This window comes from Bos indicus x Bos taurus, chromosome 9 (assembly GCF_003369695.1).
Source record: "Bos indicus x Bos taurus breed Angus x Brahman F1 hybrid chromosome 9, Bos_hybrid_MaternalHap_v2.0, whole genome shotgun sequence".
Taxonomy (NCBI): Eukaryota; Metazoa; Chordata; class Mammalia; order Artiodactyla; family Bovidae; genus Bos; species Bos indicus x Bos taurus.
The window spans coordinates 42,137,029-42,149,922 of record NC_040084.1 but is presented as its reverse complement, the minus strand read 5'-3'; the positions used below and the strand labels follow the sequence as shown (position 1 = coordinate 42,149,922).

At 40.7% G+C, this 12,894-nt stretch overlaps 1 long non-coding RNA gene, 1 other non-coding gene and 1 pseudogene across 3 annotated transcripts; 2 read left to right on the top strand and 1 right to left on the bottom strand.

The window, feature by feature from the left end:
- The first annotated feature begins 23 nt into the window (after nucleotides 1–23).
- Nucleotides 24–975, top strand: LOC113898285. The gene is made up of 2 exons (XR_003512601.1): nucleotides 24–313; nucleotides 496–975. It is a non-coding gene; the product is annotated as an uncharacterized LOC113898285 (long non-coding RNA).
- A 3,863-nt stretch (nucleotides 976–4,838) lies between these two features.
- LOC113898283 lies at nucleotides 4,839–5,771 on the top strand (annotated as a pseudogene). Its single transcript, XR_003512599.1, has one exon. The product of XR_003512599.1 is annotated as a transgelin-2 pseudogene (transcript).
- Nucleotides 5,772–11,654: 5,883 nt separating this feature from the next.
- Nucleotides 11,655–11,736, bottom strand: TRNAL-CAA. Its single transcript has one exon. It is a non-coding gene; the product is annotated as a tRNA-Leu (tRNA).
- Between the last annotated feature and the right edge of the window lie 1,158 nt (nucleotides 11,737–12,894).

The window sequence follows — 12,894 nt, the reverse complement described above, 5'->3', positions numbered from 1 at the left end:
ATTGGCCGCCGAGAGCCGCTCGCGCCGCAGGCTGGCGCGCGTGCGGGAGCGCGCACACACGGGCGGCGTCGCGCTCCCAGCCGGTGACAAGCGCCTGACTGAGGGTCGCGCGAGACCCGGGCGGCGTCCAGCTGTGGAACACCGAGCCGAGGCTCGCCCGCGCTGTGAATACAGGCGTCGGCCGCTTTGAACAGTTAAATTTTAGGAGTCTTGCCCTCAGTTGCCCACCGTCTTGGGAGTTTGCTGAGTTCTACAAGTCTGAGGAATTATGTACCACAGAAAGACGGACGGCCTCCGCCGTGGGAATTAACGAGTGAGTTGCTGACGGAGCCTGCTGGCAGGTGCCTTTGCAGGTTTCTTTTAATTGGGTGTTTCTTAGTATAATTTTTCCCCTCAAGATATTTGGAAAGAGTAATAACGTCTCTTGGTTGTTTTTGATTGTGGAGCCTAGTGGCTTACAAACTTGTTCTTGTTTTTAACTCTAAACTGTGTCAGCTCTGTCCGATAGACTTCCCGAGGTGATGGAAAGATTCTACATCTGCGCTAATACGGTAGCCACTAGCCTGCTTGTGACTGTTGAGCACTCGTACTGTAGCGACCGCGACCCGGGAACTGAATTTTTAACCGTACTGAATTTGAATGTGAATAGCCCTGTCTGGCGAGCGGTGCCATGTTGGACAGCGCCCGTCTACGTTTTCTCACTATGTAGCCTGGTCCTGGGATGGCTACTGTCCATGTTTCCTTGCGACTGAAGGGGTCCCTGGGGTGCAGCACAAACCTGTATCCAGTACAAAAAGTTGGAAAATCCTGACCAAACCGCTCAAGTTCCTCTCCAGTTTCTGGCAAGCCCGAGGCAATCTTTGGGGACACTCTGAAAAGTGTCCGGATACCACTACTGGGCTGCGTAAAGAATTTAGCTAATGACCTAGGAAACGGTTTTCTGACAAGTATCTAATAAATGTGGTAGAAAAATTATTTCCTGGCTGTTTTGTGTCATCCTGCTTTTGTTTTTGCCTTGAGAATTGCGGAGCTCCTTCATTTTATGGTGTTATTTTCTGTTTCTGAGAGTTGTTAAACTTTTTAGCCAATCTGATTATTGTTCTGTGTTCCTAATGGGAAAGGGTCTATAATTTTTTTAATGCCCCTTTAATTTATCCTTTTACTAATAAAAACAATATTGCAGGTAATCATATCTATACAAGGTTGATATACATTTAAGATAAATTTCTAGCAGTAGACTTGCTGGGCCAGAGAGTATGTGCATTTACAATGTTGTTGATTGTGCTATATTTCTTTCCATGGAGGTTTAATAATTTATTCACAAGGATTCCTAAAGAGCTCTTGAGTGGTAATTCTAATATATAGAAAGACCTAAAAGTTATATGATGACCTTTGAGAACATTAGGACAGCTTATTTTCCTGGGGTGGCTAATGTCCAGGCTTCCTTAGCGCTGAGGGGGTTCCTGGGAATGCAGCACAAACCTGCATTCAACGCAAACCCCTGGAAAATCCTGGACAAACCATTCAATCTCAAACTTCCATTCCTGGAACAATGTCATCCTAAAGCCATTAGATCAAGTAGAGTAAAGTAGACATCAATGGTTTGTCTGGTGGGGATGTCAGAAATCCAGAGAGGGATATTGGAGCACAGGTAAGAAGAGGAAGACATGGTGAGGGTGGGGGAATCCTGATGCAGGGTATTGGATCCTGAGTTGGGTAAGAAAGGCTTCCATGTAAGGGAAGGTACAGCAGTGACTGGGATTTTGCTTACCCTCAGAAGGATTGATCAAATAGGTAAATATATTAAGGATAATGGGAGTCTGGTTTCTTATTGTCCAAGAAGGGAGTTACAAACAGGAAAAGGGAGAAAACAAATAGGAAGGGAGAATGAACTCTGTACTGTTGGAATGGGTCAGTAGCTTAGTCGTGTCTGACTCTTTGCAACCCCATGGACTCCACATGAGGCTCCACGGCCCATGGGATTCTCCGAGCAAGAATACTAGAATGGGTTGCCATTTCCTTCTCCAGTGTTGGAATAGAATTAGCAATATCAGTGGTTGCAATTCATAGAGATATAGAAATAGATTGTGGCTTCTAAATGTCATTCTCTACAAAAAGGAATCAAGAATTCTTACAGAAATAGCTGATTCTACCACTGGGGCAGGAAGAGCATAAGTTTAGCCTGGATCATCTTTTTGTACTAGAAAGTAAGGAAGTGCTGGAAGAATGATGGGAACATGTCAAGAACACACAGAGGACTCCCCTCGTGGTCCAGTGGCTAAGGATCTGACTTACAATATAGGAGACATGGGTTCCATCCCTGGTCAGGGAACTAAGATCCCACATGCCATAGGGCAACCAAGCCTGCATGCTACAACTAGAGAGAATCCATGTACGAAAGCAAAAACCCCACGTGCCACAACTAATACCCAACACAACCAAATAAATAAATACTTTTTTAAAAAAGAACACATGGAAACCAGTTTAGGCTTCCCACTGGCCATATCTGGGACAATTTGAGGATCAAAATAATGATGGTTAATGGGTCGTAAACCATTGAATAAAACAGGAAACCATGAGCCTATAGTGATATATTTAAATAAATGAATAAGGTGAATGTTTCATGGGGATTAAAGTATTTACATATTTTCAAAATCACCTGCTTAACACATATTAATTATAAATGGGAAAATATGAGTAACTTTACAGTGGAGAAGTCTGTCAGTTTCCACATTAATCAAATGATCAACATGAACATCATCATAATGGAACAAATAGAAACTGTAATGCCACCTGATAGAATGCAGTTAGCAGAACATAGCACCAGTTCTATTATACTCCTACCAAAGATGCATAAACTTATTCTAATCGTGAGAAAATACCATATGAATCAAGTTAAGGTCCATTCTGCAAAATATCTAGCCTGTAATCTCTAGTGTTATGAGTCAAGAAAAGATTGAGGAATTGCACCTGACATAAAAGACATTGTCTGGACAACTAGTGAAATTTGAATGCGATCTGAAAATTAGATGGTAGTAATGTACAATGTTAATTTCCTGATTTTGATAGTTGTGATTATGCAAGAAAATGTTTTTGTTTGTATAAAATACACAGAAAAGCATTCAGGGGTGATAGAACATCAAGTCAGCAACTTACTTTTTTTTTGAGGTTATAGCTGATTTTAAATACTGTGTTAGTTTCAAATATACAACAAAGTGATTCAGTCATATATTTATATTTTCAGATTATTTTCCATTATAGGTTATTATAAACTATTAAATATTGTTCCTGTGTTATATAGTAAATCCTTGTTGCTTACCTATTTTATATAAAGTAGTGTGTATCTGTTAATCCCATACTTCTAATTTATCCCTCTCCCCCCTCCCTTTCCCCATTGGTAACCATAAGTTTGTTTTCTATGCATTGGTAACCATAAGTTTGTTTTCTATGCCTGTGAATCTGTTTATGCTTTGTATATACATTCATTTGTATTATTTTTTAGATTTCACATATAAGTGATATCATATAATATTTGTCTTCTTCTCTCTGACTTACTTCACATAGTATGATGTTCTCTAGGTCTATCCATATTGCTGCAGATGGCAATATTTCATTCTTTTTATGGCTGAGTAGAATTCCATTGTATACATCTTCTTTAGCCATTCATCTGTCAATGGACACTTAGGTTGCTTCCATGTCTTTGGCTGTTGTAAGTAGTCACTATTGTAATTAGTGCTGCTGTGAACACTGGGATGAGTATACCTTTTCAAATTAGAGTTTTTCATCTTTTCCAGATATATGCCCAGGAGTGAGATTGCTGGATCATATAGTAGCTCTGTTTTCAGTTTTTATAAGGAACTTCCAGACTGTTTTTCATAATGGCTGTGCCAATTTAAATTCCCACCAACAGTGTAGGAGAATTCTCTTTTCTCTACACCCTCTCCAGTATTTGTCATTTGTAGATTTTTTTTATGATAGCCATTCTGACTGGTGTGAGGTGATATCTCAATGTCATTTTGATTCAGCAACTTACTTTCAGTTGGTTCTGGAAAGAAATGATTTGTACTGTGCTTCCAACATTTTTGTAAGCTTGAAATTGTTTCAAAATCTAAAAATACATTGTAAAAAAATTAGGGTACAGCAATGCAATAAAATTCTGTGCATTTGAAACCTTAGGTACCCAATGTGGAATAATTGCCAATATAAATGGAAAAAAAATGTCAGAAAAAAGAATTTTTAATGCTCCTGTATTCATATACAGAGACTGTCTCCAGAAGAATACATAAAATGTGGTCACTTTGATAGAATAGGAATTGAATTGAATATTTTGGGAAGAGGCTAGAACAGGCTATTCATTGTAAAGTTTATTACTTTAAAATTTTTGTTCCATGTAAATATTCTTACTCAAAAAATTAATAAAAATGAAAAGATAGTTTCTTAATTTGTCGGGTATCAGTGGGTTCAGGGCATTTGTGAATCCTACCATGTGTGTATATCTTTCCGAGTAGAATGTTACAACTTTCATCATAGTTTTTTTTGAATAGGGGTCTGTGATCCAAAAGATTAATAACCATAGATTTGAAATAAACCCAAGGGACTTACCTGGTGATCCAGTGGTCAAAAATCCACTTTCCAATGCAGGGGATGTGGGTTCAACCCCTGGTCGAGGAACTAAGATCTCAAATGCCACAGGGTAAGTAAGTCCACGTCCCACAACTACTGAGCCCAAGTGCTACAACTAGAGAGAAGCTCACATGCCACAACAAAGAGCCAGTGCACCACAACTAAGATCCAGCACAGCCAAAAATAAATATTAAAAAGAAAATAAATTCAGACTCGAGCTGCAGCCCCCGCCTCCAGTGCGCAACTCTCCAACCCACGTGAACCTCCCCTCCAACCACTGCTGCCACCCTTCAGAATGGCCAACAGGGGACCTGCGTATGGCCTGAGCCAGGAGGTACAGCAGAAGATTGATAAACAATACGATGCAGACCTGGAGCAAATCCTGATCCAGTGGATCACCACCCAGTGCCGCAAGCATGTGAGCCGGCCTCAGCCTGGGTGCACGAACTTCCAGAACTGGCTCAAGGATGGCACGGTGCTGTGTGAGCTCATTAATGGACTGTACCCCGAGGGGCAGGCCCCAGTGAAGAAGATCCAGGCCTCCACCACAGCCTTCAAGCAGATGGGGCAGATCTCCCAGTTCCTGCAAGCAGCCGAGCGCTACGGCATCAACACCAATGACATCTCCCAGACTGTGGACCTCTGGGAAGGAAAGAATATGGCCTGTGTGCAGCGGACACTGATGAATCTGGGCAGGCTAGTGGTAGCATGGGACGATGGGCTCTTCTCTGGGGATCCTAACTGGTTTACCAAGAAATCCAAGGAGAACCCTCGGTACTTCCCGGACAACCAACTGCAGGAGGGCAAGAATTTGATTGGCTTACAGATGGGGACCAACCACGGGGCTTCTCAGGCAGGCTTGACTGACTATGTGATGCCATGCCAGATCCTCTGATCTGCTCTGCAGCCCTGCCCCTGCCTTCCATGAATGGTTAATATATATGTTAGTTTGTTTTTTAGCACTGACATTTCCTGAGAGCCCCTGGGAGCTCTCACACTCCCTTCTGCCAGGGTGGGGGCCTGGTTTGTCTCCTCCAGGGGTGCCCGATGGTGGCCTCCCCTTTGTGCTGACTAATACATTCCCTTCTCCAAACCCACAAAACTGGACCAACTGGCCTCTTTTTCCCTGGGACCAAAATTGGGGGGGGGGGTCTCACCCCCTCTCCACACCATACCTCTTCTCTTTTCTCTGGCCTCTTCCCTCTGAGCCCTATGCCCTAATCCATTCCTTAGCTGGAAATCAAGGATGCTGCCTGATGGCCTTCTCCTCCAAGTATGCCTTGCCCACAGCTGTGGCTGCAGGGAATTAATTTATAGGGAGGGGCCTGTGGCAGCCACTACCCCAGCCCCAGATGGACTGCACTCACCACCCTTTGGAGGCAGCCTGCCCTGGCAGAGGCCCCCAGGCTTCTCATTTTCCATTCCTTTCTGTGGCTAAGGGGTGAGGATGAGGGGGCCTGGGAGGGAACGCTGCTCTCCATGGGCTGGGGCTTGAAGAATCTTGAGTTTGCTGATTTAAATACAGAATCTTTGTCTTAAAAATAAATAAATAAATGCAAATGAAATTCCTTCCTGCAAGTTTAAGAATTAAATTAATTTTGCTTTTATCTCACATATCTTAGAATATGTGACACAGACAATAAAGCAAAACAAAAAAAGTAGTTTATTGTGGTAGGTGCTAGAATAAACAAAGATCACTAGAACACTACTGTGCTCTCAAAAAATAGAACATAAAACCAAATTGTGTATAGTAAAGTTAAATATTAAAGGAGGTAATGTGGAGATGTTTTAGGAGCATTAAGTACTGAACTAACTGTGCCTAGGGATCTGGAGAAGAGTCAGAAACCTTTTCAAAGAGGAGGCAGTTTTTGAGTGGGGCTTTATAGAATGAGTAGGAATTCACCCAGTGGCAGCTCTAGAATGTCTCTGTTGGAGGAGCGAGTGGCAGCCATCTAGACAGAAGGAAAAATTGGAGAATTTGTCTTAAAGTTGTATTTGCATGGCAAGCACACTATTTTTATTTAGAACTCATGTTTATTAGGGTTACTGATGAAGATTATGAGGATAGTGCTAAAAGCAATCTGCCTACTTGCTAAAAAGCTCAAGTTTTATCCTTGTAGGCAATGGGGAACCTTTAAAAGATTTAATCAAGACAATCATATAGGCATTTTATGAAAAGAACACTCACAGAAGTGGATTTTTTTTTTTTTTTTTGCAGTACCAAGTCTAAAGCATAAAGTAACTACAGTAAAGACCTAAAGGAGGTTGAGGTGGAAGTGGAAAAGAAGAGGGGTTAGATTAAAGAGATAGTTATGATAGAGAAGAACAAGAATTGATGGTTATGTAGATAGATATGGCATGTGAAACAGTGATGACTCTCAGGTTACAAATTTAGTTAATTGGGCAAATGGTGGTACTGTGGACAGGAATGGAATAGAAATATTGGACAAGTGGAATACATTTGGACTGGAATAGAAACAATGAAATCAACTGGAATTGCCAGCTCAGGATGCCTCTGATAGAGATACCCAGTGTGCGTGTGTGCTTAGCGACTTAGTTGTGTCTGACTCTTTGTAACCCTTTGGACTGTAGCCTGCCAGGCTCCTCAGTCCATGGGATTTTCAGGCAAGAATACTTGACTGGGTTGTCATTTCCTTCTCCAGGAGATCTTCCTGACCCAGGGATTGAACCTGTATCTCCTGTGTCTCCTGCATTGCAGGTGGATTCTTTACCTACTACTGAGCCTTTGGGGAAGCCCTTAGAAATACCCGGGGAGCATTTTAAATAACAGATCTGGTGTATAGTAGAGTGGCCAGGTTTAGAGATTTAGAATTGGGAATCATTGTGGTAGTTGAGTCCCTGGGAATAAAATAAGTCAATCAGAGATTGAGACACTGATTAATTAATGATTGTTGAAGAAGATTATTTTCATAGATTATATACATAGTAGCACTTGAATATCAGAATAATATCAAGAAAAGGTCTTGGTTCTGAGTGTAAACCTAAAGACTGAAGCAATGCTATGCCCTAAATATAGGCCCTTTGCATCTTTCACCTACATTAGTGCAATGGCGAAGGACAGAGACCAAATAAAAAAGGCAAGAAACCCAGAGAAGAAGAGAAATTGACTTTAGCACCATCCCAGTTTCCTCTAGTAAGTTAAAAATGTGAATCAAAACTATCTGAGACGTTTCAAAAAATTGTTTTCATGGAAATTTTTAAAGAAAATTTACCCAAAATTTGGAAGTAAAGCAAAATAGTCAGTATGCTGGGGCACTGTTCAACAGGCCCAAGCAAGGATTACTTAATTTTCAAGTCTAGGAGAATGAACCTATCTTTGACTCTTTACTATTTAATTAAAGCTCAGACACTTAAGTTACACATTAATGTGTAGATTTCTCTCTGCTAGAAAAGATAATCCCAAAGATTATGATATGATTACTCCGAGGGACATTAGCATGTTGTGCATCTAACCTGGCAACATAATTCTAATATTCCTTCTTTTTATTATTGGCTTTATTCATTTTAAGAAACATTAATGAGCTAATAAAGGTTTGACACATTATTCTATATTTGCATGAGAGATGTTTTTCTGTTTTTGAAAATTGTATTTTGACAGTTCTTTCCTTCAAAACATGTGGAATGGGGGGAAGTGCCGGGGGCGAGGAACTAAAGATATAAACCAAGAAGATATTCAAATAACCAGTCTCCCTGCTAACACTCTTTCTTCCTTATGGTCTCCTCTCACCATAACAGGCAAAGTGATCCTTTGAAAGTTTATGTTGGGTTATGTCATCCTTTATACTTTGATCCCACCAGTGGCTACACATTTCATTCAGTGTTAAAGGCAAAGTCGTTACTGTGTCCCAGAAAAATCTACATGATCTGCCACTCCCAATAGCATGCTCTTTCCCCAACTGGCTTTATTCTTTTCCATAGCACTTAATACTATACAAAAATCCTATATATTTGTTTATTTCCTATCTCCTTTCATTGCAATTTTTTTAATTGGAGAATAATTACTTTACAAAATTGGGTTGGTTTCTGCTGTACAACAGTGCAAATCAGCCATGTGCTGAGCTGTAGTACAGCTGTACCTATGAGCGTAGCCTGCAAAGCTCCTCTGTCCATGGGATTATCCAGGCAAGAATACTGAAGTGCATTGCCATGCCTTCCTCCAGGGGATCTTCCTGACCCAGGAGTTGAGCCTGCATCTCCTGAGTCTCCTGCACTGCAGGTAGATTCTTCCCACTGAGCCACCTGGAAAGCCATAAATATGTATGCATGTATGTATGTGTGTGCATGTGTGTGTGTGTATATATATATATATTCCCTCCCTCTTGAGCCTCCCTCCCACCCCCATCCCTCCCCACTAAGTCATCATAGAGCACTTGGGTGGGCTCCTTGATCCACAGGATTTTTGTTGTTCCACTACTCTCTCTCTAGTACTTAGAAGAATGCTTGACAGTTAATAGATGTTCAATAAATATTTATTGAAAGATGATTTTGTTTGGAGACGGTGGAGTATCAAAAGCTCAAGGCTTAAAAAGAAGGTGAAATAATTGCTTTAGATAGTGAGAAAGTGAACATATTAAGTAAGTGTGACAAAATTACCAGGCAATATTGAATGCCAATTTGAGATGTGTGGACACAATTTTAAGGTCTGAACAGTTGGCTTAATTATATGTTCTCTTCAGCAATGGTCAGCTGTTCAGGTGAAAGCATAGAGTAGCATAAAGGTTGAGTTTATGCTGGAGCATTGCTTAAACCAGTATGATGAAAGGAGAGAACATACCACCTTATACATCCCCTCACCTGACCCAGTTTCCCATTGGTTGCACCTTTTCCCAGTTGCACCTTCCCAGATCATTCCACTGGGTTATCTGGAAGTTGCAGTCTATTGTGCATAATCTCCCTTTCCCTTGATATTTTTTCTTCCTCTTTGCCCTAAAAAATCCTGGCTATCCTTTGATGACTTCATTTCCACTATGTTTCATGACCTCAAAGGTTTCATGATGCTTCCTCAAGAGTAGCCCTACGTTGAGGATAAGTGAAGGTCAGGCAGCATTCCAATCTCCAAGCAGAGCATTTTACTTTGATCTACTTTATACATCTGAATTCCACATAACATTTTTAAAAAATGTTCTACTAGAGGAAAAAATAGTTTGGAAACTACTATTTTATTACATTTTTTGCAGTGGCCTACTGTCTGCTATGTTTCTCCATCCTTCCTCTTTCTAAATTTATACTTGTCCTATTCCACCACCATGTATTGGTAGATGAAGGAAGATAAGTTAGCTTTTTAGTTCATACATCCCTGGACACAGAAGAGCCACATTTAAACCTCCTTTAGAGACTACCACATTATCACCCAAAGAAATGAGTCTAGACTCAAACAAAGAGTCTAGACTTTGAGCTTTATACAATGACAAGATGGGCCTCTTGAGTTGTTTCCCTTGTGGGGGGAATGAGTGTGTTTTGCCTGCAAGGAGAGTCAACCAGTTATTTACGTGAACTGTGGTAGTCATTAATATCCTTCACTAAATATTTTCAGTTTTTTCCCTGTGCACATAAGATTGAACTTTGCTGTGCCCTTGAAGTTTGCCCTGACCTGAAGTTAGGTTAGCTATTTGACTGAATTTAGCCATTAAAGTGAGAGCAAGAATGACAAGTGGAAGCTTTAGAGATGAGTATATGATTTACCAGGGGCCCCACCCACCTGCCATCACAATGACTAACACTTTCCTAAATGATGGAAAATTCTGTTGATCTAAGTAAGAAAGCATGGAACAGAAACCCTAGCTGACTGACTTGTGATGGACATGCAACTTAAACAAGAAATAAACCTTTTTTATAAGCTACTAAGATTTAAGGATTGTTTGTTATCCCAGCAAAACCTGGTCACTTTAATACATATTTTTTTGCTGATTTCCTCCCTGCTATTTTCTTTGGTTCTGTCTCTTTGGATGTCCTTTTGTTTGGATGTTAGACCTTATCATGGAAATTGCTCAACTTCCTTCAATATCCATTCTCTTCTTCCTCTTAATAACTCTCTCCTGACTGCAGAGGCAGAACTACATTCCCCCAGCCTATCTCATAACTAGATGTGAACAAAAGTGATACATGTACATTACGAGTTATATATTTAATTTGTGACTTTCATTGACCTCCTTCCTGCTGGTTAGAGAATGTTAACTGAAACAGCAGGCCTGGATATAAGGATGGATATGGATGCAACATGTTTAGTATGACAGAGCCAGCTGATTCATAAAGCAGAGACATCTACCTACCCTAGGCTACAGAGAAATAAACTGCTATTTAAGCCACTAAATTTTGGAGTCTCTTTGTTGTAGCAACTTAAGCTGCTTCCTAATATAGTCCCCTTAGGCTTTTACTTACATTTTCTTATCTTCTATGTCCTCTCCTATTTTTTAATTTCTGTGTCTTTTTACCCTATTTCCAGAGATTTCATTAACTTTGTTTTCCAGTGCTTCTACTAAGTTTTTAATTTATGCTGCTGCTGCTAAGTCACTTCAATCATGTCCGACTCTGTGTGACCCCATAGACGGCAGCCCACAAGGCTCCCCCGTCCCTGGGATTCTCCAGGCAAGAACACTAGAGTGGGTTGCCATTTCCTTCTCCAATGCATGAATGTGAAAAGTGAAAGTGAAGTCGCTCAGTCTTGTCCGACCCTCAGCAATCCCATGGACTGCAGCCTACCAGGCTCCTCCATCCATGGGGTTTTCCAGGCAAGAGTACTGGAGTGGGGTGCCATTGCCTTCTCCGTTAATTTATGCTACTACATTTTTAATTTCCAGTAGTTCTTTTTTTGTAGATGCTATATGCGCTTTTTAAAGTTTTCTTCTTTCTCGTAGCCTATTTCCTCCAAGCTGCTAGTTTCTTCATTTTTCTTTGGATTTCTGGTGAACTCTGGCTCTCTCTGCTTATATGTAAGAGAAAGGCACTACAAAGCTAAATGAAAGTTCATGGATAGAGCTGTGTAACTGTGGCTATCACTATATGAACAGAGATGCTGTGAGCAGGATTTGAACCTGCATGGGGATACCCCATTGGATTTTGAGTCTAACATCTTAACCACTCAGTCATCACAGCTCCAGTGGCAGTTTATCTTCCTCTACTGGGGAAATTGGCAATGTCTAGAGACATTTTTAGTTGCACAACAGTGGTAGAAATGCTGCTGGTCTCTAGTGTGTAGAGACCAGGAATGCTACTAAACGTAATGTGCAAATGGTCACCCAAAACAAAGAACCGAAAACATAAATATTTTAGATCTTTTATCTTGGGCAGATCATACTATTCAAAAAGACTCTGCCAATATACTATCTGGCTGCCAGTATTCTGAGATTCCAACAGTGGAAAAAGATTGTCAGCCTTTGCATTCTGTTAGTAAACCTTTATTTAATTACCCTATTTTTAGCAAAATTCTCCTTCCCTCAAATATGCTTGTGCTTCTTGTGCCTTCCTCTGTTTCACTTTTTCCAGAGATCAGAACTTCAGGGGTATTCTGCTGAAATCAGGGTGAGACAGAGTTGTAGGGAGGGTGGAAAGAAGAGAAGAGAAAGGCAAGGGAGAAAGGAAAGGTATCCCAACTGAATGCAAAGTTCCAGAAAATAGCAAGAAGAGAAGCCCTTCTTTGAACAGTTCAAAGAAATAGAGGAAAACAATATAACGGGAAAGACTAGAGATCTCTTCAAGAAAACTGGAGATATCAAGGGAACATTTCATGCAAGGAGGTGCACAAAAAAGGTTCATAAGTAAGGACCTAACAGAAGCAGAGGAGATTAAGAAGAGGTGGCAAGAATATACAGAACTATACAAAAAAGGTCATAATGACTGGGATAGTCACGATGGTGTGGTCACTCAGCTAGAGCCAGACAACTGAAGTGTGAGGTCAAGTGGGCCTTAGGAAGCATTACTATAAACAAAGCTAGTAGAGGTGATGGAATTCCAGCTGAGCTATTTAAAATTCTAAAAGATGATCCCGTTAAAGTGCTGCACTCAATATGTCAGCAAATTTGGAAAACTCAGCTATGGCCATAGGACTGGAAACAGTTAATTTTTATTTCATTCCCAAAAAAGGCAATGCCAAAGAATGTTCAGACTACCATACATTTGCACTCATTTCACGTGCTAGCAGGGTTATGCTCAAAATCCTTCAAGCTAAGCTTTAGCAGTATGTGAACCAAAAACTTCCAGACATTCAAGCTGGATTTTAAAGAGGCAGAGGAACCAGAGATCAAATTGCCAACC